This window comes from Pongo abelii, chromosome 2, assembly GCF_028885655.2.
Source record: "Pongo abelii isolate AG06213 chromosome 2, NHGRI_mPonAbe1-v2.0_pri, whole genome shotgun sequence".
Taxonomy (NCBI): Eukaryota; Metazoa; Chordata; class Mammalia; order Primates; family Hominidae; genus Pongo; species Pongo abelii.
Window position 1 is genome coordinate 136,133,888 of NC_085928.1, and position 20,955 is coordinate 136,154,842.

The following is a 20,955-nucleotide window of genomic DNA, read 5'->3' on the forward strand; positions in this document are numbered from 1 at the left end:
TTAAGTGCAAATCAACTGATTCCCTTCCTACTATAGGAGCACATTGATTCACACTTTCAATGATCCCTAGAGATCAGTGTGTCACAAGCCACTACATAATTAGTACCAATAACTGAGAGTAAAGCAGTGAAAAACTTTAATAATAACAGTAACTATAATAAGTAAACCACACAAATCTCAAAACTTGTTTTTCATTCACACAACAGTCCAAGGCTGGTGTTCAGCCTGTCTTCTACTCTGATTCAGGGCTCCAAGCTCCTTTCCTCTTGGGGGTTACGCTGTCTTCAATACAAGGTCCTACAGAAGGAAAAAGAGAAAGTGAAGAAGGCACACCCATCCTTAACTGCATCATTGACACACATAATTTCCATTGCCATTCTACCCAGAAGAATTAGTCACACAGCCACATCTAAACACACAGCGAGCTGGGAAATAGAGACCCTGGCCAGGAAGCCAGCAGAAACAACTCTACACTACAGATGAGAAACATAAATATTTGTGAGCCCTACTGCATCTCTACTACATGGGAATGGAAGTCACCAGGCAATCTTTTTTCCAGCTCTCCTGAAAGCAACAGCACCATGGTGAAATTTAAGCCAATTAGATGAACCCAACAAGTATTTTGAATCTGGAGCTGGCAGATTAAGGAAGAAGGAAGGAGGGAGAATTATTTCCACCTACAGTGAAAGTGGCATCAACATACACAATGCCAATGTCTGCAGCCAGGATCCATTGCTGATGTTATCAAAAGCAGGTGCTGTGACAACACACACTTAGTTGTGTTTTCATAATGCTGCATCAAGGGAATTATCTGGGCAATCCTTCTGATTCCAGATGCCCTTAGAATCTACTTGTTTAAAAAGCCTAGTTTTCCCCCCTTCCCAGAAATTCTACGAGCTATCCTGTTTTCAATCAGGAAATTCCTTGTCTACTTACATCAATAAGTGTCAGTTTCTGTTGCTTGCAGCTAAAAATCCTGACTGATATAATAATGAATGATGCCAATCTGAGTAGTGGTGGTATAGAGAGATAGAATATTAAAATAGTGATATCGGTTTATTAGGCATCTCTTAAGTGACGTGAGTGAAAATCCAATTAAAATAAGCTCCAAAAACTTTTCAAGAAATTTGCAGCATTGTTAGAACAAGTGCCAAGTCTTCCAAGGAGACTGTATTGAAGGAGATGATGTTGCTTGGATTGACATGTAAAAGGTGACACTTTGTGATGATTTTTTAAACAATTTGTAGCACATAATGATGGATGATTTAACCTATACAAATGAGGCATATTACACTAATGGTTTAAGAATTCTCAGCAATGTAACCAGTCTATCAGTATATGTATATATAGCTTTATAGATATTCATGTTTTTATGTTATTACCTTTTCCTATACTTTGTATCTTGCCTTTATAGATAAGTAAGGCTATGTGACTGCAAGAAGTACATATCACTCACGGAATATTTCCAAATGGTTTTCATTTTCACCTCTGTGTAGTAGATAATTTATTTGCTGACAATGAAGATAAAGCGTCCTCTCTTCCATGAAGGTGTTTTGTTTGTTTTGTTTTGTTTTTTGCTTAAAACATCAGTGACATACTATTTTTTCTAAACCTATAGTTAATGGTTAGAAGGTTCAAACCTGTTTTTGAAATCCATCTCTACCCTCACACACAGTGGTGTGACCTTGGGCACGTCATTTGTCCTTTCCAGCTTCAGATTTCACCCCAATGAAGACGGGTTAGTGGGAGAATGGAGAATTAGATGTAAGCTATTATCAAGGTTTAGCTTTGTTTTGTTTGAAACTGATTAAATATTTTAAGTAATTAACCAATGATATATCTAAATTTGTTGCACAAGTATCCCTTATAAGAATATATCGTAAATTAAGGATTATGAGTCATCCAATTTTGTGCACCTGAGCCTTCTCTCCTACAAAAATACAAAGAGTAAAAACCTAACAAACCTATGAAAAATGTTGTCAAGTAACCAAGCTAAATCAGTGACCTGTCTTCCTGAAAAATACTGAAGAATCATTGGCTTAGAAAATGAATTCACTAAGCAGAGTTCTCATTTTTGCTATTTATACTGATGTATAATAAAGAGTCCATTTCCCACTCCAGATCTAAAGAGATCAAATAAGCACAAAGGTAGTGACTTCACATTTGCTTGTTTAGTTTAGCAATGCATTGTCCATTGCAAAACAAACATTATTTGAGGCTTCAATTTACAATTTGAAGTGAAAATAGAATGGATTGTGTTAATTGAAGTATCTCAGTTGTCATTTTATGAATATTTTAGTTCCATTATAAATTACTCACTTGTTCAGATATGTCAGTTTTCTTCCCTCCACCCACCCTTCCATGCCTTAAAACATCTCTACTCTAGTAAATAATTAAAGGATATCCAAAAAAAGTCAAAAGGAATTTGACATCAGGATATCTTATGATGGATAATGTTAAAGTTAGCCACAAATAACAAGTATCTCTTAATTAGCTACTGCTAAAGGAATTACCTAGCAGATCCTGTCAGTGAAGAGTCAGTCTCAATCATGTCTCCATTTGTAATGTCTTAGAATGGCCAGAGCTATTATAATTCTCAAGTGACATGCAGGGTCTCTGCTATGGTTTGAATGTGTCTTCTCCGAACTTCAGTGTTGTCGATGTGATAGTAAAGGCCTTAAAAAATAATTAGGCCATATGGGCTCCTCCCTCATGAGTGGAATTAAGTACCCTTCTAAAGAGGTGTGACAGAGGTAGTTGGCCCCATCTTGTACTTCTCCTTCTGCCATGTGAGGATAAAACAAGAAGGCCCTCACCAGATGCCAGCAACTTGATTTTGGAATTCCTAGCCTCCAGAAATGTGAGAAATAAATTTATGTTCTTCATAAATTACCTAGTTTGGGGTATTCTTTTATACCAGCACAAATGAACTAAGACAGGCTAAATAAGGCTTTCTTTCAAAGGCTACTTGCTTAGACTGTGTGAGTCTTCTGACTTCCATCCCCAAGTCCTCAGCCTGACACCAAAAATGAGGCCACAAATGAAAATGTTCACCTATCAACACTGCTGATCCCAATTTGCCACACCATTCTTGCCCCTCTAGGCCACCTAAGCTAAAACAAAAAGCAAAAAGTTAAATAAAGAATATTTCAGATGGCAACAAAGGTAGCAAAGGGCAAAGGAAGATGGAGGAAAAAAATTCGGCCAAGTGAGAAAGAATCCTGGTAGAAAAATGAACCAACATTGAGGTAACTCAAAGTGGAAGTTCTGTAATGTTCATAATTGTATTTTGCCATTAATGAAAGCAAGTGGGTGGAAGAGAATATTGTGTCATCTTTGATATACATCTCTTGTACAAAAGACAGGTTGAATTATTTTACTAAAAGATATTTCTCAATAAAATGTCTGTTGGTTTGGTTGTGGTGCTACCAAAAAGTAGTGTAGGCAATAATATTAAATCAATATAATATATCGAATCTATATCAAATAAATATACACGCACTGTTTTCCAAATCATTGAATAGCAATATGTTTTTAGTGAAATGTTACAAAAGAATACAATGGAAAAATAGTACAGATGAGAACTTTTTATTTATTAATAAGCAATTTAAAATGACAAGCCACATAGTATCTACTGACCTGTCTCATGGAAAACTCCCTAAAAATATACGGAATCACAGTCAGAACTATTTATTGAACATGCAGCAACTACTCTTTGCAACAAATCATGGTTTAAAATTAAGAAGTCAGTTTTTCCTCATTTCAAACACATAAGCTCAGTAAAAAATTTAGAAACTGTTAGTCCATAGACAAGGTAATGTAAGGCAAACTTTAAAGCATTTTCTACCCAGCAATTTTTTAAAAGATAGGTTCTTACTGTATTGCCCAGGCAATATTAGAGCTTCGAATTCCCAGGTTCAAGCAATTTCCCCCACCTTGGCCTCCCATGTAGCTGGCACTACAGGCATACACCACCATGTCTGTCCTTATCCAGACATTTTTACTTCAAGGTTAGTCTTTTTTGTAAGCAGAAGTTGTACATTGTTCAAGATTTATATGTGATTACTTCTAATGGCAATTTTAGTTGTCTCCTTAAGGTTTTTAATCTTTGTATCTTGTGTTTAAAGTTCTATTTTCTACCTTCTTTTGGGATTCATTAACTTGGGAAAGAATCTACTCAATCTTGGAAGAAGTTTAAATAATAAGAAATCTGAGTCAGCACCAACAGTTGAGTGTAAATATATCAAAAGCCCTTATATCTACATCTAGTGGACTTAGCCAGGACTTAACTTTGTTCATTATGTCTGGAAGTCAGGTTGTATGGGAGCTTTACATACTCCCGTGCTCTGTGTCACATTCCCATTCAAAGGTGATATCAAACACAGAGCAAATAGCATTAATGTTATTTTCCCCTGTGCTTGGTCCAATTAGGCAGCATTGCTCCAAAGAATAAATGCTCATAAAAATAAGAAACATGTTAGATAGGAAGGTTATTGTTGCCCTGTGGCCTAGAAATTGGATTGGTTCACATATGTCTACAGTAGAATCTTTAATTAAGATGTCTTTCTTATCAATGCGCTTCAGCAATTATTTGTATTGATGATAGACTGTTATTATCACAGCAGGGTAGTAGAGAACCTCGCAGAGGTGTCTTAAATGGTCACTTCTAAAATATTTTCTGCCTTTTGAATTTTTTATTTGACTCATTTGCCTAAATGACCTGGCACTTATCAACTCTTTTCTCAACCGAAAATGAATTTGAATACACACTTGTATAATATTTAAGGATACATTTATTTGGGCTAGAGACTTCTACTCCTTAAGAACTCCATGGAGTAATTCATTGATTCATCAATTCAATCATTTGGCAAATACATGTTAAGGGCCTATTAAGTATCAATCATGGGACTCTGATGGAGTTGATAATGAGAAAGATCATTGGTCTGCCAATTTTGTACCTCTAACAGTTTAGGTGACAAACATGAATCTTACATGGAACCCAGATTGAGACCAAAAATTGACAATGGGGAAGATGATTTGTCTGCCCATTTTGTACCTCTCACAATTGAGGTGAAAAACATGGGCCTGCTTGCATGGAACCCAGGCCGAGACCAAAAAAAAAATGAAAATGACAATAGAAATTCATTTTCAGTGAACCCCCTTCAGCCATGCTGATGATAAGTGGGATATTTTGGGGTTTGGCATGTCCTGTCTATTTTTGTTAAGGAGTCAGCCTACGAAGATGTGCTAAGTTTCACATTAAGGGAATGCATTCCACACATTTAACTTTTTTATTTTTTATTTTTTATTTTTATTTATTTATTTATTTATTTTTGGAGACAGGGTCTGGCTCTGTTGCCCAGGCTGGAGTGCAGTGGCACAATCTTGGCTCAATGCAACCTCTACCTCCCCAGTTCAAGTGATTCTCTTGCTACAGCCTCCTGAGTAGTTGGGATTACACGCACCTGCCACCACACCTGTGTGTATAAATATATATATATATATATATATATATATATATTAAGTAGAGATGGGGTTTCTCCATGTTGGCCAGGCTGATCTTGAACTCTTGACCTCATGTAATCCACCCGCCTTGGCCTCCCAAAATTCTTGGGTTACAGGCATGAGCCACCACGCCTGGCCCCACACATTTAACTTTAAAGAACATTTCTCCTCATGTCTTTACCCCACCCCATTGACCTCCACCTGACTACCTCTGCTAATATTTTTTTCATTATACTTTACCTCTGCTATTATTAGACTCCCTTGCCTCCTGACTTTGCTGCCCCTTTCTGATTTGTACTACCCTCTTCCTTCCAATTTGATATACAATCCAGCCTTTCTCATATCTGACCTTATCTTCCCACCCATATCCTGCTTAGCATATTCCAAAATGGCCCTAAGGAAACCCTAAAATTTCCTCTTCCCATTCACTGTCCTGCGGAACTCACTGAGCCCTATTTATCCCTGCTGTCTGAACCCCTTTCTCTATCTAGTGATGCTCATTCTGTTTACCACCTCTTAGGGCCTTCAGCCTCCTCTTACTCTCTCTGCATTTCTTTCTTTCCCAGGATGCTCTCAGGTAGTAAGCTTGATTGCACACAATGGGCAGAAGGTACCATATTAGAAAAAGCCTCTTGATCTGTGCCCTTGGTGGGGAAATGTCCCTCCCATAATTTGTCCACCATTAAAACTCAAGCATGAGACTGTAGTTAGAGAAAAATATAAGGTAGAAAAAAGGCCTAGAAAGATAAAAAGGGAAAATAAAAAAGAATCATATTTCTTTAAGACATGGAATTATGTAGACAAGAAAGAGGTAGAAGTATGGGATTAGGGAACTGTATGGCGATTGTATATCTGTAGGAGTAGGTGGTTGGGAATTAGGGGTAAGGTTGGCGTGATAAACAAAGTTGAGATGAACACAGACATCAAGGGGCCTTCATCCTAATTCACATTTAGTACCCTGGGCTGAGTCTTCTGGCTCATCAATGTGGAGTCAGCCACATGAAAGTAGTCTTGCTGGTATAGGCTAGCTTAACCAGACGGAGTCAGAGTTATTTCTCCTGAATCAAACCTGATTCTCACAGGCATGGATGGGACTCAGATGTGTCTACATGGGTCTGAGGGGCACCTGGATATCAGTTAAGGGTCTGGTATAGCTAAAGACTACAAAGCAGATGTTTGGGCCTGATGTGTAGGAGTTGTCACTGTCTCTCAGGTATATCCACGGCACCAGGGAGTGCCAGATGGTATCAAATATACAAGAGGAAACTATCGTGTTCTGACTAATCCAAGAAAAAATGGAGACCCTAAGGACTACCAGGTGCATCCCTCAGCAGTAGATGCCAGCAGGAATGGAATTAGTTATACTTCAGAGCTCACCATTCCAGGAACAGCATAGATTACTAAACAAAGATCTGAGAATCTATTTCCTCAACACCATAAGAAGATGGTAAGTCTCTTTTCTACATTCAGCTGTTCTGTTGAGAAAAAAAAAATGGTTTGGGGTCCAGGTATGGGAGAAGAGTTTGAAGAAACATGATCTCCATTAGATCATGCTACTTAAAGAGAATGTCCAAATTACGGATCACATAAGGAAAAATCCAAAAGAACTGATATTGGATAGCTGGGTACTTATGAGGAAGTGAGGAAGATCTAATAATTGATAGAGAAATGTTAAAAATTGCATTTTCCTTGCATACTCAAGATGAAAATCAGTGTGAGTGATTTTTTGACCCAATTTCCTTTGCTTTTTTGGCTTAGCAATTGTAAAAGCAAATCCCCATTGCTTTGAAAATGGGTAGATAGAGGGCATCATAATGTCCCATACCCGATGCCTTTAAGATAGCCAAATAAGGGAGTCTTCCTCTGCTCAAACTCCACAACTTATTTACATTTGTGTTATGCTTAAAATTTATACATGTTTCTGTATAAATTTTAAGGTTTATTTAAATTGAAGATTTCTGCCTAGTAAAGAACCTACTAAACATGTTTTTAAATATTATCTCTTGCCCCACCAGCACCCAAGGGACTATACAAACTTTTTTTTTCTTGACATTTGAAAGCATTAAAACAGCTTCAAGGCTGAAGGACACATTTTCCCTATAATCCCTGAAAAGTTTAGTTGCTAAGGAGACAGAGGCCTTAGTGACCAGGTAACAAGGCCTCTGCAGTATATTCATATGGTTATTCAATGAAGGAGCAGAAAAGCAAGGGACCATTGGAGAGAAGAAATACTGGGGTTTCCCAGTATCTTAAACCTAAAGACCTCACTTTGCACTTCTTGAAATAGTACTGTTTTTTGAAAAGATTGCAGTTAGAGCTCTGTGCCACCTTGATTTATTATCATCCAATTGAAAGACATACATCATCCTCAAAACAGTTGCTTTCTAGAGAAGAATGGGTCCAAGGAGCAAGTTTCAGGTAATGACAGAATAAATGACAACCACCCACCATACACTCTACTTCCAAGCAAGGCCCCAAAAAACATCCCTCTAGTGTAGCTAGATAGGAAGTGAAAAAGAATACAATTCTAAAAGAAAAAGAAAAAAAGTTGATGAATGGATAGAGCAAAACTATAAGAGCAAGTTTTTCTAAGTACATCAAACAAATCTTGCTTGTCCATACTGAGTGGCTTTTGTTCATATGCTTTTCATCATAATCACAGAGTTGGTGATATGGTTTGGCTCTCTGTCCCCACCCAAATCTCATCCTGTAGCTCCCATAATTTCCGTGTGTTGTGGGAGGGATCCAGTGGGAGATGGTTGAATCACAGGGCGAGTCTTTCCCATGCTGTTCTCGTGATAGTGAATGGCTCTCACAAGATCTGATGGTTTTAAAAATGGGAGTATCTCTGCACAAGCCCTCTCTTTGCCTGCTGCTATCCATGTAAGCTGTGACTTGCTCCTCCTTGCCTTCCTCCATGATTGTGAGGCCTCCCCAGGGATGTGGAACTGTAAGTCCAGTAAACCTCTTTCTTTTGTAAATTGCCCAGTCTCAGGTATGTCTTTATCAACAATGTGAAAACGGACTAATACAGTAAATTGCTACTGGGAGTGGGCTGCTGCTGTAGATGCCCACCAATATGAAAGTGACTTTGGAACTGGGTAATAGGCAGGGGTTGGAACAGTTTGGAGGACTCAGAAGAAGACAGGAAAATGTGGGAAAGTTTGGAACTTCCTAGAGACTTGCTGAATGGCTTTGCCCAAAATCCTGATAGCAATATGGACATAAAGTCCAAGCTGAAGTGGTCTCAGATGGAAATGAGAAATTTGTTGGGAACTGGAGCAAAGGTGACTCTTGTTATGTTATGTGTGTATTTTGCCCCTGCCCTAGAGATTTGTGGAACTTTGAACTTGAGAGAGATGATTTAGGGTATCTGGCAAAAGACATTTCTAAGCAGCAAAGCATTCAAGAGGTGACTTGGCTGCTGTTAAAGGCATTCAGTTTTATAAGGGAAGCAGAGCATAAAAGTTTGGAAAATTTGCAGCCTGACAATGTGATAGGAAAGAAAATCCAGTTTTCTGAGAAGAAATTCAAGCCAGCTGCAGAAATTTGCATAAGTAATGAGCAGCTGAATGTTAATCCCCATGACAATGAGGAAAATGTCTCCAGGGCATGTCAGAGGTCTTCACAGCAGCCCCTCCCATCACAGGCCTGGAGGCCTAGGAGGAAAAAGTGGTTTCATGGTCTAGGCCCAGGGTCCCTGTATGTGCAGCCTAGGGACTTGGTACATGCGTCCTAGCCACTCTAGCCGTGGCTGAAAGAAGCCAATGTAGAGCTTGGGCCATGGCTTCAGAGGGTGCGAGCCCCAAGCCTGGGCAGCTTCCACATGGTGTTGAGCCTGTGAGTGCACAGAAGTCAAGAATCGGGGTTTGGGAACCTCTACCTAGATTTTGGAACATGTATGTAAATGCCTGGATGCCCAGGCAGCAGTTTGCTGCGGTGGTGGGGCTCTCATGGAGAACTTCTGCTAGATCAGTGCAGATGGGAAATGTGGGGTCAGAGCCCCCACACAGGGTCCCTGCTGGGAAACTGCCTAATAGAACTGTGAGAAGAGGGCCATCATCCTCCAGACCCCAGAATGGTACATCCACTGACAGCTTGCACCATGCACCTGGAAAAGCCGCAGACACTTACCACTAGCTGGTGAAAGCAACCAGTAGGGAGGCTGTACCCTGCAAAGTCACAGATACTGAACTGCCCAAGGCCATGGGAACCCACCTCTTGCATCGGCGTGACCTGGACATGAGATATGGAGTCAAAGGAGACCATTTTGGAGCTTTAAGATTTGACTACTCCACTGGATTTTGGACTAGCATGGGTCCTGTAGCCCCTGTGTTTTGGTCAATTTCTCCCAATTGGAATGGCTGTATGTACCCAATGCTTGTACCATCGTTGTATCTAGGAAGTAACTAACTTGCTTTTGATTTCACAGGCTCAAAACCAGAAGGGACTTGCCTTGTCTCAGATGAAACTGTGGATTGTGGACTTTTCAGTTAATGCTGAAATGAATTGAGACTTTGGGAAACTGTTGGGAAGGCATGATTGGTTTTGAAATGTGAAGATATGGGATTTGGGACTGGCCAGGGGCAGAATGATATGGCTTGGCTCTGTTTCCCCACCAAAATCTCATCTTGTATCTCCTGCGTGTTGTGGGAAGGACCCAGTGGGAGATGACTGAATCATGGGGCGAGTCTTTCCCGTGCTCTTCTGGTGATAGTGAATGGCTCTCACAAGATCGATGCTTTTAAAAATGGGAGTATCTCTGCCCACGCCCTCTCTTTGCCTGCTTCCATCCACATAAGATGTGACTTGCTCCTCCTTGCCTTCTGCCATGATTGTGAGGCCTCCCCAAGGATGTGGAACTGTAAGTCCAATAAACCTCTTTCTTTTGTAAGTTGCCCAGTCTCAGGTATGTCTTTATCAGCAGCATGAAAATGCACTAATACAGTTGATTAGAGTATGTGAAAGCTCACGAAATCCCCACGCCCCCAGAATGCACCACAAACTGTTCTTAGCTGTTTTCTTCTTGTGATTAGAGGAAGAAAAAGGAGAGTTAGGAAAGGGCTGAGAAAGAATGCACTATCAGGCAATATTCTCAATTAGCCTAAACTTTATGCTAATATAAGCATAATATACATATTATATATTATACTATAATATATAATACACTATTATATATAATAGTGTACTATATATATTTATATATAAATATATAATTATATTATATAATACATATAATATATATTATGTATAATATATTATATATTATATATTATCGTATAATATCGTATATAGTATACTATATATGTATAATATCGTATATAGTATACTATATAATATATATGATATTATACGTATATATGCTATATATGTTATATTATATATTATACTATATATTATATATAATATTATATATTAATATAAGATGGAATATAAGATGGAAAAGACTGAATATTTTACCTAACACATTCTAACACATGGCAATGAAATAGATATAATTTTGCATATTCCAACAAGTTGTTTCCTATATCAACCATCAACTAGGTTCTATTGCTTCACCCTGTTCATTGAAATTAGCAAATAAAATTTTGAGAGTAGAAGCAACACTTCATCTTGTCTGGCCTGCCTGTAATATAGCAAGTACTTTGAATTTAAGGGAATCTAAATGCCAAATCGCAAGAAAGGGGAATTCTATCACCTGGCAAAAAGTTCACCTAATCAAAGGCCAGAAATAACTGTCTTCATAAAACATGACTTTTTTTACCTCTTTGTTTTCTTTTGACTCCAATTTTCTTATATGATTAGCAAAAAATTATTCTAATAAACTGGCTCATCAGGAGATTTGAGGTTAGGCAACTACATTTATCAAAAGACAAAGTACACAATTTGAACAAAGTTTATTGAATGGGCCAGGCACAGTGGCTCATGCCTGTAATCCCAGCACTTTAGGAGGCCAAGGTGGGAGGATTGCTTGAGCCCAGGAGTTTGAGACGAACCTGGGCAACATGACAAAACCCCATCTCTACAAACAAAAAATTAACTGGCCATGGTGGCACACACCTGTAGTTCCAGCTAATGGGGAGGCTGAGGAGGGAAGATTGCTTGAGCCCAGAAGGTCGTGGCTGCAATGATTATGCCACTGCACTCCAGTCTGGGAGACAATGTGAAACCCTGTCTTATATATATCTTATATATATTTGTATATATAGAATACTAATTTTAGTTATTTTTAAAACAAAATTCTGTCATAATTCACAAGAACATCATTATTTTAAAGTCAAACTATTAAATAATAGAACGTGTAGTTGGTATAATACATGTTTTCTTGTCTGTATTACCCCCACCACTGTTTAAGTGAGTTCTAAGTTACGTGGTTTTGGGGTTCCAAGACACTATCATTGGTTTCTGCGAAAATCTGTGTTCACAAGAGAATTATGAGTACAGTGGACACAGGGAAACCTTGCATGCATTTTTTTCTAGTAATAACGGACAAAGAAGCAGTAGGAAATAATATGATAAACATAGTAGATGCTTAATACATAATTAAGTAAGGAGTAATTTCTAAATGTATATAGAGACAATGCATTATTTTATGGCCATGTAATACTTAGCTTATTATTGTATATGCAACGTTGTTTTAAAAGCTTTAAAATGTATTAATTTTTTCAAAATTTTACCCTATAACATTAGCCTGGAAATATGTCATTATGCTTTATCTGTTAAACAAATAAGTTACTAATGGCATTCTCAGAAGGATATAGGCTACGAAAACAGACACGTTTATTCCAACTTCATAAAGATTCACAGGAAGAAGGTAAAATAGCCCACAAAAGGTGATAGAATGACTAAAATAGTGACAATATTTTATACTTGTACTAAGAATTAATTTGGAGTAATATTTTTTCCAATAGAATAATTCCAGAATGATACTATTCAAATTAAAGTTCTGAGTAGTGGGAGAAACAATTTTAACATTTTGACTTCTGACCTGACCTTCCCACCTTTCTGAAAGCTTTTTAGTCATTGGAATTTAAACGTTATTGCCCAAGATGCTGGCCCAGTATTAATGCTCCCATAATAAGTCACTATTCCTTTTTACACAACATTCCATTTCCCACATATAGATCAGAATTTTTCAATTAAACTCCTATTTAATTTTTCTCTTCCCTTTAGAATACTAAAAGGGATATTGTTTTCTGATTCTTCTTAATTGTTCTCCTTTTTCTGATCCAAATCAATTGAAACATCATAACAGCTTCAAAATTAATTACACGATTTCCCCTCTGCTTGGATAGATATGTACACATCTCAGAATGTGACGGCTGTGTTCGTATTACTAATTACTCATGAAACCCTTTGATGGCTGTGTGTTTGCACTGGCCCAAATGAAATAGCCCACCTTTAATTAGTAGTTGCTTTGTTAAAAAGAAAAAAAAGGCTTGATAAAGGCATTGATGATTTTGGTTTTCTGTGACTGAATAGAATCTACTCAGTCTTTTTTGCCCTACTGGCTCAATTTCTGCTTTTCTTTTTTTAATCAAGTTTACATAAAGAGGAGCCAATCATTTGACTCAAAGAGAGTAATTTATGTCTGGCGGGGAGAGCTGAACAGGTTCCATTCCATCAGAGAGACAAGACCCGCTTTTCCATAGCTCTAATAATCTACAATATGGGGAAGTCACTAGAAACTGTTTCAAAACTCTTCCTCATTGTTTCACCTTTCTCCCCATGTTAAGTACAGATGAACTTTAAAGAGAAAACACTTTAGAGCATCTGGATTAATTTGGAATTTTTTTATTGATTTTTTTTAAGAGTAAGAGGGAATTTGTTTATCATATTAACAAAGAAGAAAAATTTCTAGAGAAATATATTAGAGACAAAGAGTCATTTTTTTCATTGCTCCTAAAGTAAGTATCAAAGAGCTGCCTCAGAGGACTGAGTAGGTTGAGCATTACACAACATCAACAGGGACCTCTTACAGAGGTCCACATGCAGAATTCACCCTGTAGGGTTGTGCAACTTGGTGCCCAGATATTTGTACAAATGGGAAATGGTTGTGTGTGATCATTTAAAAATCTTTTTTCTTACATAAGGACTTTATTATTTTAAGATAAATCAGAAATTATTTTTCCGCTCAAATGAGAAAAAAATATTATTTGTACTCTCCACAGTACCTAGTTCTTGATGGTGCTCTATAAATATTTTCTGAGAGAACAAATGAATGAGCAAAAAACTACTATATTTTTGGTTTTCCTCACTTTAGCCTTTTTTTCTCTACTTCTGCAATCATTTTCTAATATAACAGCTGAATATACAACGTAGTGGGAGAAAAAGCAAAATCAGAAGGCATTTTTGCAAAGTACAATGTACTATGATGGCTTTTTGTTTTGAAATTTGAATTATCCTTCTTAAGTTTAGGATGATTTGGGGGTAAAGGCAGGGGATAGTCCTTAGCAAACTGGAACAAATTATATTGATCATTTGTTTATTAATTATAAGTTATATAAGTCCCAAAGAATTGCTAAGCCAACTGGAAGGGCTATTTTAGTCTTCAGAAAAAAACCCATGACTTACTATCACCTTGTGCTTAAACCAGAAGCCCTATAATGCTTCTTTGCTCCTAGCAGCTCACTACCATCTAATTTCCCAATAAATGTGACATCATTTTTCAATCCATAATCAAAATCAGATTTTAAATATTTTAACTATGCTTGAGAAAAGCAGCATGTTTATATTTATATTTATATTTACACTATCTGATATCAAATTATTCCCTATGAATCTTACATGAAAGGCAGGAAGGATAAAAGGTAAGGAAATAGATGCCTGTTATGAGGGGGATGGATAAAAAGAAGGAAGGAGATGGTTCAGAAAAAATGAGTCTTGAACATTAAAAATAGCCCTTCTTTGCCCACTTTCGGTCCTTGTATCTCTGAAAGAGCTCAAACCTGAAATAAGGCCATACACACCCTGGGAAAAAATTAATAAACAAGTTTAATTAGAAATGAACCATTGGTACATTGGTATTCTACTTCTGCCAAGTGTTTGGGTGGATTCCCATAGTACACAGCTGTATCATTGCTATGAAATTACTAAGTATAGAAGGAATCCACCATTATCCAACTCACAATAATACACTGTTTTACAGTTCTCCAAAAAAATGGACACAAATATCCTTTGGGCATGACCTTCTAGTTCATCATCAAACCTATAAATGCATTCTTCAGCCCTCCAAGTAAACATTTGTACTCACTGCAGAATCTTACTAATCAGCCAAGGGAAAGAATTAATTAAAACTCGTCCAATAGATGTACATCACTATTAATTGTGAACTAACAATATGGTTCACAAGCCTGAGATAGAAAATTTTTTTGTAAACTCTAGATTTTTAAAAATTTTTTAAATTTTAATTTTAGATTTTTTATTTTTTTTAATTTTCTAATTTGAGGGGGGAACTAGATTTTATCAGAGGGATGGAGAACAGGGAGTAACTAAAGATGTGTGCAAGAGGGAATAGAAAGGAACAGCTGTCAGAAATAATACATGCAAAGACCGTGGTAGAAAATCTTCACATCTCAAGTCCTTCAGGGTCTTTCACGTTATTAAGGTTGCATTTTAAGGTATGGAATGTTGCATTTTAAGGTATGGAATGTTACATTTTTGTCTTAGTTTGTTTTTATTTATATAGCTTGACATGCCCCTGCTGAACTTTTGAATCTAGGAGGTGCATGATGAAGACCATAGGTGAGAGCTAAAAACCTCCTTTCGTGTGGCTCTACAAAAGTTCCCCACAGGGAACTGAGGAAGATAAGTCCCTAGGAAGAAAAAAAAATTAAGTGTTATGGTGCAAATTAAAATCATTTTTATCGAATATTTGTGACACATAATAGCATTCAATGAATACCCTCTCATATCCCACTAGCCAGCAATAATGTCATACTTTCTGGAAAAAGGAGGCTAGTAAAAATAAGTGTGAATATATATTGAGTGCCTACTTGTGCCCAGCACTTTACTAGTATCTTTCTTTTTAAAAATTCTCTTTGTATGTAAGTAGTTGCCACTTTCAATATTCTTGTCTGTTGAACGTGGCTGCATTTCCTGCTGCATTCCTTCCTCCAGAATGAGGAGGTTAAGCCTCTATGTGGGATACCTCATATGCCTGCTCCCTCAGCTTTTTCCTGATCACCACAGCTATATCCTCCATGTTTATATAATTTCTTATCCATAACACTCTCCACGTCCAGTGCTAATCGGGTGCATTAAAATAAAATAGTAAATGTGTTGAGTGAAGTGTACACTACAAAATGATACTTGTAATATCAAGCACTTTCAAAAGTGTACAATATTTGCATCGGGTCATCATATGTATTTCCTACTGCAGGAGAGTGCTCTTGTTCTCTGCTTTCTTCTAACGTGTTCCATCTCTCACAAGTGAAAATATGCTTATCTTTACTAAGCCATTATTACATTATCTATCTTCAACTTGCATCTGTTACTATTCAGAGGAGAAAATATCATCATTCTATATGAACAGAGAGCAATCCTAAGCAAAACGTAGTATAAATGCATTTGTCTATAGCAACTTTCCCTTTAAACATGTTGGGAGTAAAAGCCCTCAAATTCCTTCATTGTTTATAGGTCCAAAGCTAGGATTCCTTCAAGAATCTGGTTGCTCAAAACCACAAATTAAAAAGCATGCTCTGAATGTAGCTGGATATCTTCCACCATACTACTTTAAAGAATATATTAAAGGGAGGGCAAAGGCAGGTGGTACATTTTTAACTGGCAGCTGAATATTTGCTTGGCTCAAAGCCAAATGAAATAACATAATCCTAACTGACTGGTACACTTCTCCCTGATCTCTTTAAATTCCTCTTTTTCAAATTCTTTATGACATTTAAATATTCTTAGAATTCATCAATATTATAAAACAATGAGATGGTTATAAATGAAGACAGCTAGTAACAATAATCATAATAAAATGACTATCTTTACTGAGGACTTAGAATGTTCTTAGATTTTCTGTGATCATTATGTCCCATGAAAACTATGAGGTATACTTCACTCCCATTTTAAAGATGAAGGCACTAAGATTAGGAAAAATTAAATAGTTTGTTCAAGGTTCTGGCAATAATTAGAGGGAAGACAAGATTCAAACTCAAATTTATTATTTGCTTGTGTATTTGTTTTGCTCCAAAGCCCATTTTTCTCTGCTATAGTCCCAATACTCAGGTTGTCTATATTCCCTTCCCTTGATTCCCTATCTTTATAAAGTGCTATCTAAAACTTTTTCAGGTTTTGTTTCTGGCTCCAGAGAGAATGCCACTGGAAAGTGACTGTTTCCAACTCTGCTGTTCACAGAATGGCTCCCACGTGGCTGGTGCTCAATCAGTGTTAAATAATAAGAGCTCAACCCAGTAATGATAAAGCAGGAAGTGCCTCCCTCTTTATACTTTTAATGACTTCATAGGGTTCTTTTTTGTTAATTGTTTAATCACAAATTTCAGTTATTGCTATTTACATGCTCTTTTTCAACTTTTGAATGCAGTCTTATTTCTATTTTGCCAAGCTTTCGGAAACACCAAATTAGAAACAAGCCTATTGTCTTTCACACAATTTCTGCGCTGTGAAGAATGAAAAACACCACCAGAGTGCCTGCGTGCCTAATAAGGGAAAAAGAAAGAAAGGAAAAGAAGCCATTGTAAGTTGTCTAAGGAATAATACCTTTAGGTCAAGTGCCTCAAAGGCCAAAAGTCACTCCTTCTATAATAGAAAATACACGCATGCCACCTTCATAATTCTAACAGACAAACCAAAGAGGATAACTTTATACAGGTAGAAAATCGAATGGAAGTAAAGGAGTCATTGAATAAATGTAAAACAGATAGGCTTTTGTGGTGGTTCGAGTGATTGACCTCTTCTTCAAAGAAAAAAAAATAGATTTAACACTCAATCTTGGTGAGTGAAATTAGAGATTAAAAGAAAAAAAATACCCTTCCTGGAGAATTAAGAAAAGGGTAAGTACATTAAGTTTGAGCCAGTATTGTTACCATTTTATGATAAACCACCTGTACACACTATATAGTGCTAAACATTAGATGGCCTCCATGCCCTAAAACATTTGAAGTTGATGCATACCTCAAAGAAGTGGAATTTTTAACCCCAAACTGAAAAATGTATATCCTTCTCATAAAACCTTTTTAACATTCAAATACTGAGATGACAGATAATTTAGACCCATTAATTACCAACTATACAAACTTTACTACTATTACATACCAACCTTGAAAATGAACAACAGCATATGTACTAGGAGAGTGAAAAGCCTTGAAAGAACGCTTGGGGAAATCCAACAGAAAGCCTTAAATACGTACTGCCAAAGGTGACTACATTTGTTCCTGAGGGATGCCTTTCGGTTCCTAAACCTAGCAACCATCCAAGGAGTAAAGGGATTATTGGAAAAGTAAGAAAAGAGAAGCTAGGAAATAGGTTTCAAACTGGGCAAGCCCCCTGAAAAATTCTGTTTGACTATACAGTGCTTCTTTGAATTTGTATATTTTTTACACCACACTTAAAATTTGAGTATTCTAAATAAAATCCAGATCATTAGGTTTCCTTTAAATATCAGAAGATCTGGAAAAGTGAGAACGTAATTCCACAGGGCAGTAAGCAGCTGGGCTGAGAAACGGTTACTGCCTTCCATCCCTTTCATGGGAAGGGCTTGTGCTCTTCTGTTTGCTGAACTCTCTATTACTGACACCCTGCCTTCTTACTTCACTTCCATCATCTGTATGGCATCTGTGAGCATTTTTAAGGCTTTTACCTTTGTCGTTAACATTGGAGAGGGAATACATGTGCTGTGTATTTGAACTTTCCTTATCTAAAGTTTTTAGAATATTTATTTGTGGATGTGAATATGTGGAAACAATAATACACTGAAAAGCTTCTATATTCATAGTTGAATGACGTGACTTTGATCCCACTTCAACCCTTAATCAGCTGAGCACTCTGAGGCAAACTATTTTAACCTCTTGGATCTGGATTTCTTCATTAGTAAAATAAAGATATCCTACTAAGTTACCTTTAGTGTTCCTTCCAGTTCTGGATGGCTGTGCCGCTCACGTGGCTAAACTATGTAGGTTCAGGAGTCAACCTGATGTATACGTTACCTCCTGGCATGAGGGTGAGAGTGGATGGGGAAACCATCCTAATGACATCCTAATGACACCTTGTATGTGATGATAGAATGGTGATTTTAATCCCCTCTGAACAGTAAAATTCTAAGGGAAAGGAGTAGGAAAATTCCTTTTAATAGGACAGAAAATTGAGGTATTTAATTTCAATTAAATACAAAAAATAATTCTGTATGACAAAATCCTCCTGCTGTAGGTTGAATTATATCCCCCTCCAAAAAAAAGATGTCATAAGTCCTAGCCCCTAGTATTTCAGAATATGACCCCATTTGAGAGTTGGGTATTCATAGAGATAATCAAGTTAAAATGAAGTAATTAGGGTGGGCCCTAATCCTGTAGAAGAGTTGTCCTTATATATAGGAGAACTGTAGACACTGACAGACACATTCAGATGTAAAGACACAGGGAAGACACCATCTACAAGACAACGAATGCCAAAGCTACCAGAAGCTAGAAGAGAGGCAGGAACAAATTCTCCCTCATAACGACGAAGGAACCAACCATAATCTTGGACTTCTAGCCTCCAGAGCTGCGAGACAATAAATTTCTGTTGTTTAAGGCAACAAGTGCATGGTACTTTGTTATGACAGCTCTACCAAACTAATATACCAACTTACATCCATTTTCTCCAGCTAACTAGAGGCATGGAATTGTTTTAGAGGGAAGGGGATAGTGAGGGTTAGTAGCAGGGTAGAAAGGAAATAATAGCCTCATGACCCCCACAGGAACATGATGCAGATCATCTTGATTTCTTCAATTGTACATCGCCAGGTTATAAACAAGGGTCAATGTTTACCAGTTCTTGCTAACTCTTTTGAATCTTGAAATCATTTCCTAAACTGAGAGCAAGACCAACTATATAATCTGCAAGACCTAGTGCTAAACGAAAATGCAGATCCCCTTCTTAAAGATTATTAAGAATTTCAAGATGTCAATAGCAGAACATTAAATCAACCCTGGAACCCTGTGTGACTGCACAGGTTGCATGACCATGAAGCTGGCCCTGACTGGGTCCTACCAGATATTTGAGAAGGCACAATGCCTTCACACCCCATTCTTCACTGAGTAATTCTGGAATGTATCTTCTCTTTGTGGAGCATTCTTGGCTTGTTCACAGTTGGTCGGGTCTAAGTTTTCTAGCAACTTCTCACCATCACTTTCTATAAGTGCATTTATTTGCCAAATATCTTGAATTCAATGTTCCAGTTGACTACTGAAAAAGTCTGAAATCATGTATAGGGTAGAGGTGTAAATATCTGCATGCTAAGGAAGTGTGTGAGCAGTGAAATTAAGGAGACATAAATAATGCCCTCTAGGCATTCAAAAGAAAGGCTGTACTTCAGTTAGGTTGCTCTTGGAAGAAGTAATATTGGGGTAGAACTGTAAAAGGATAGATTGGGTTTTGTTAGGCATTTATGAAGACAATCCAGATGGGAAAAATGGTATATGCAAAGACGCAGAAATGAGACACAAACAAGCACATTTTAGGAACATGGAACTATTATACAGGTGAAAATGCATGCCACCATTCTGGAATAAGTTGGGGCGGAGTAGATCAGAAGGCCTTTTCCTGTCTAGGAGGGTAAGAGCACAAGAGAGCTGGCTTAAATATATTGAATAGATAAAAAGAAGCAGTAAAGACAGGACTAATTTAACTTCAAATTAATTTTATGTCTGACAATAGATGGCACCATCTTTGCAGATGCATGTAAAGCTATCTTACCAAATAGTTTAACACTAATAATTATTTTATCCCCATGAGAAAAAAAATCTTCATGGAAAATCTTTCCTGAGCAGAGAAAATCACACCCTCTTTTGGTCCTTTCAACAAAGTGGTACCTACCTTGTATTGAGACATATCATACTGAATTTCAATTATTTGTTTTCAAGTTCATCTTCCCCAACAAATGATGAGTCCTCAAAAACAGAGACTATGTCTTATAATTCTTTCTATCCCTGCATCTGGCATAATGCCTAGTTCATGGTGAGCGTTCAGTAAATATTTGTTGATGACTAAATAGATTGCTATTTTATATTATAAACACTTCCCTTCTATCAGTTCATGAATAAGGGGTATCCAATAAAAAAAAACAGAATATAAAAGGCTTTTCTTGAGCTATGGTTATTAGCAATAGTGAATTTTTCTACTTTCAGGTACATTCTATTTCTGGAATCCATGGTACTTCGCCTCCCAGTCTGGTTTCATCATCCCTCAATGTCCTTGGCTTATGGTACCTGGTTGCAAAGTTATAGGGCA

General features: G+C 37.2%; 1 long non-coding RNA gene across 1 annotated transcript in view; it reads right to left on the reverse strand.

The window, feature by feature from the left end:
• Window positions 1-202: 202 nt before the first annotated feature.
• The window catches only part of LOC103890234 (uncharacterized), a 169,924-nt gene continuing 149,171 nt past the window's right edge, over window positions 203-20,955 (reverse strand). The window contains exon 7 of the long non-coding RNA XR_008523876.2: window positions 203-297. This is a non-coding gene — a long non-coding RNA (uncharacterized LOC103890234). The remainder of the gene's footprint in view (window positions 298-20,955) is intronic.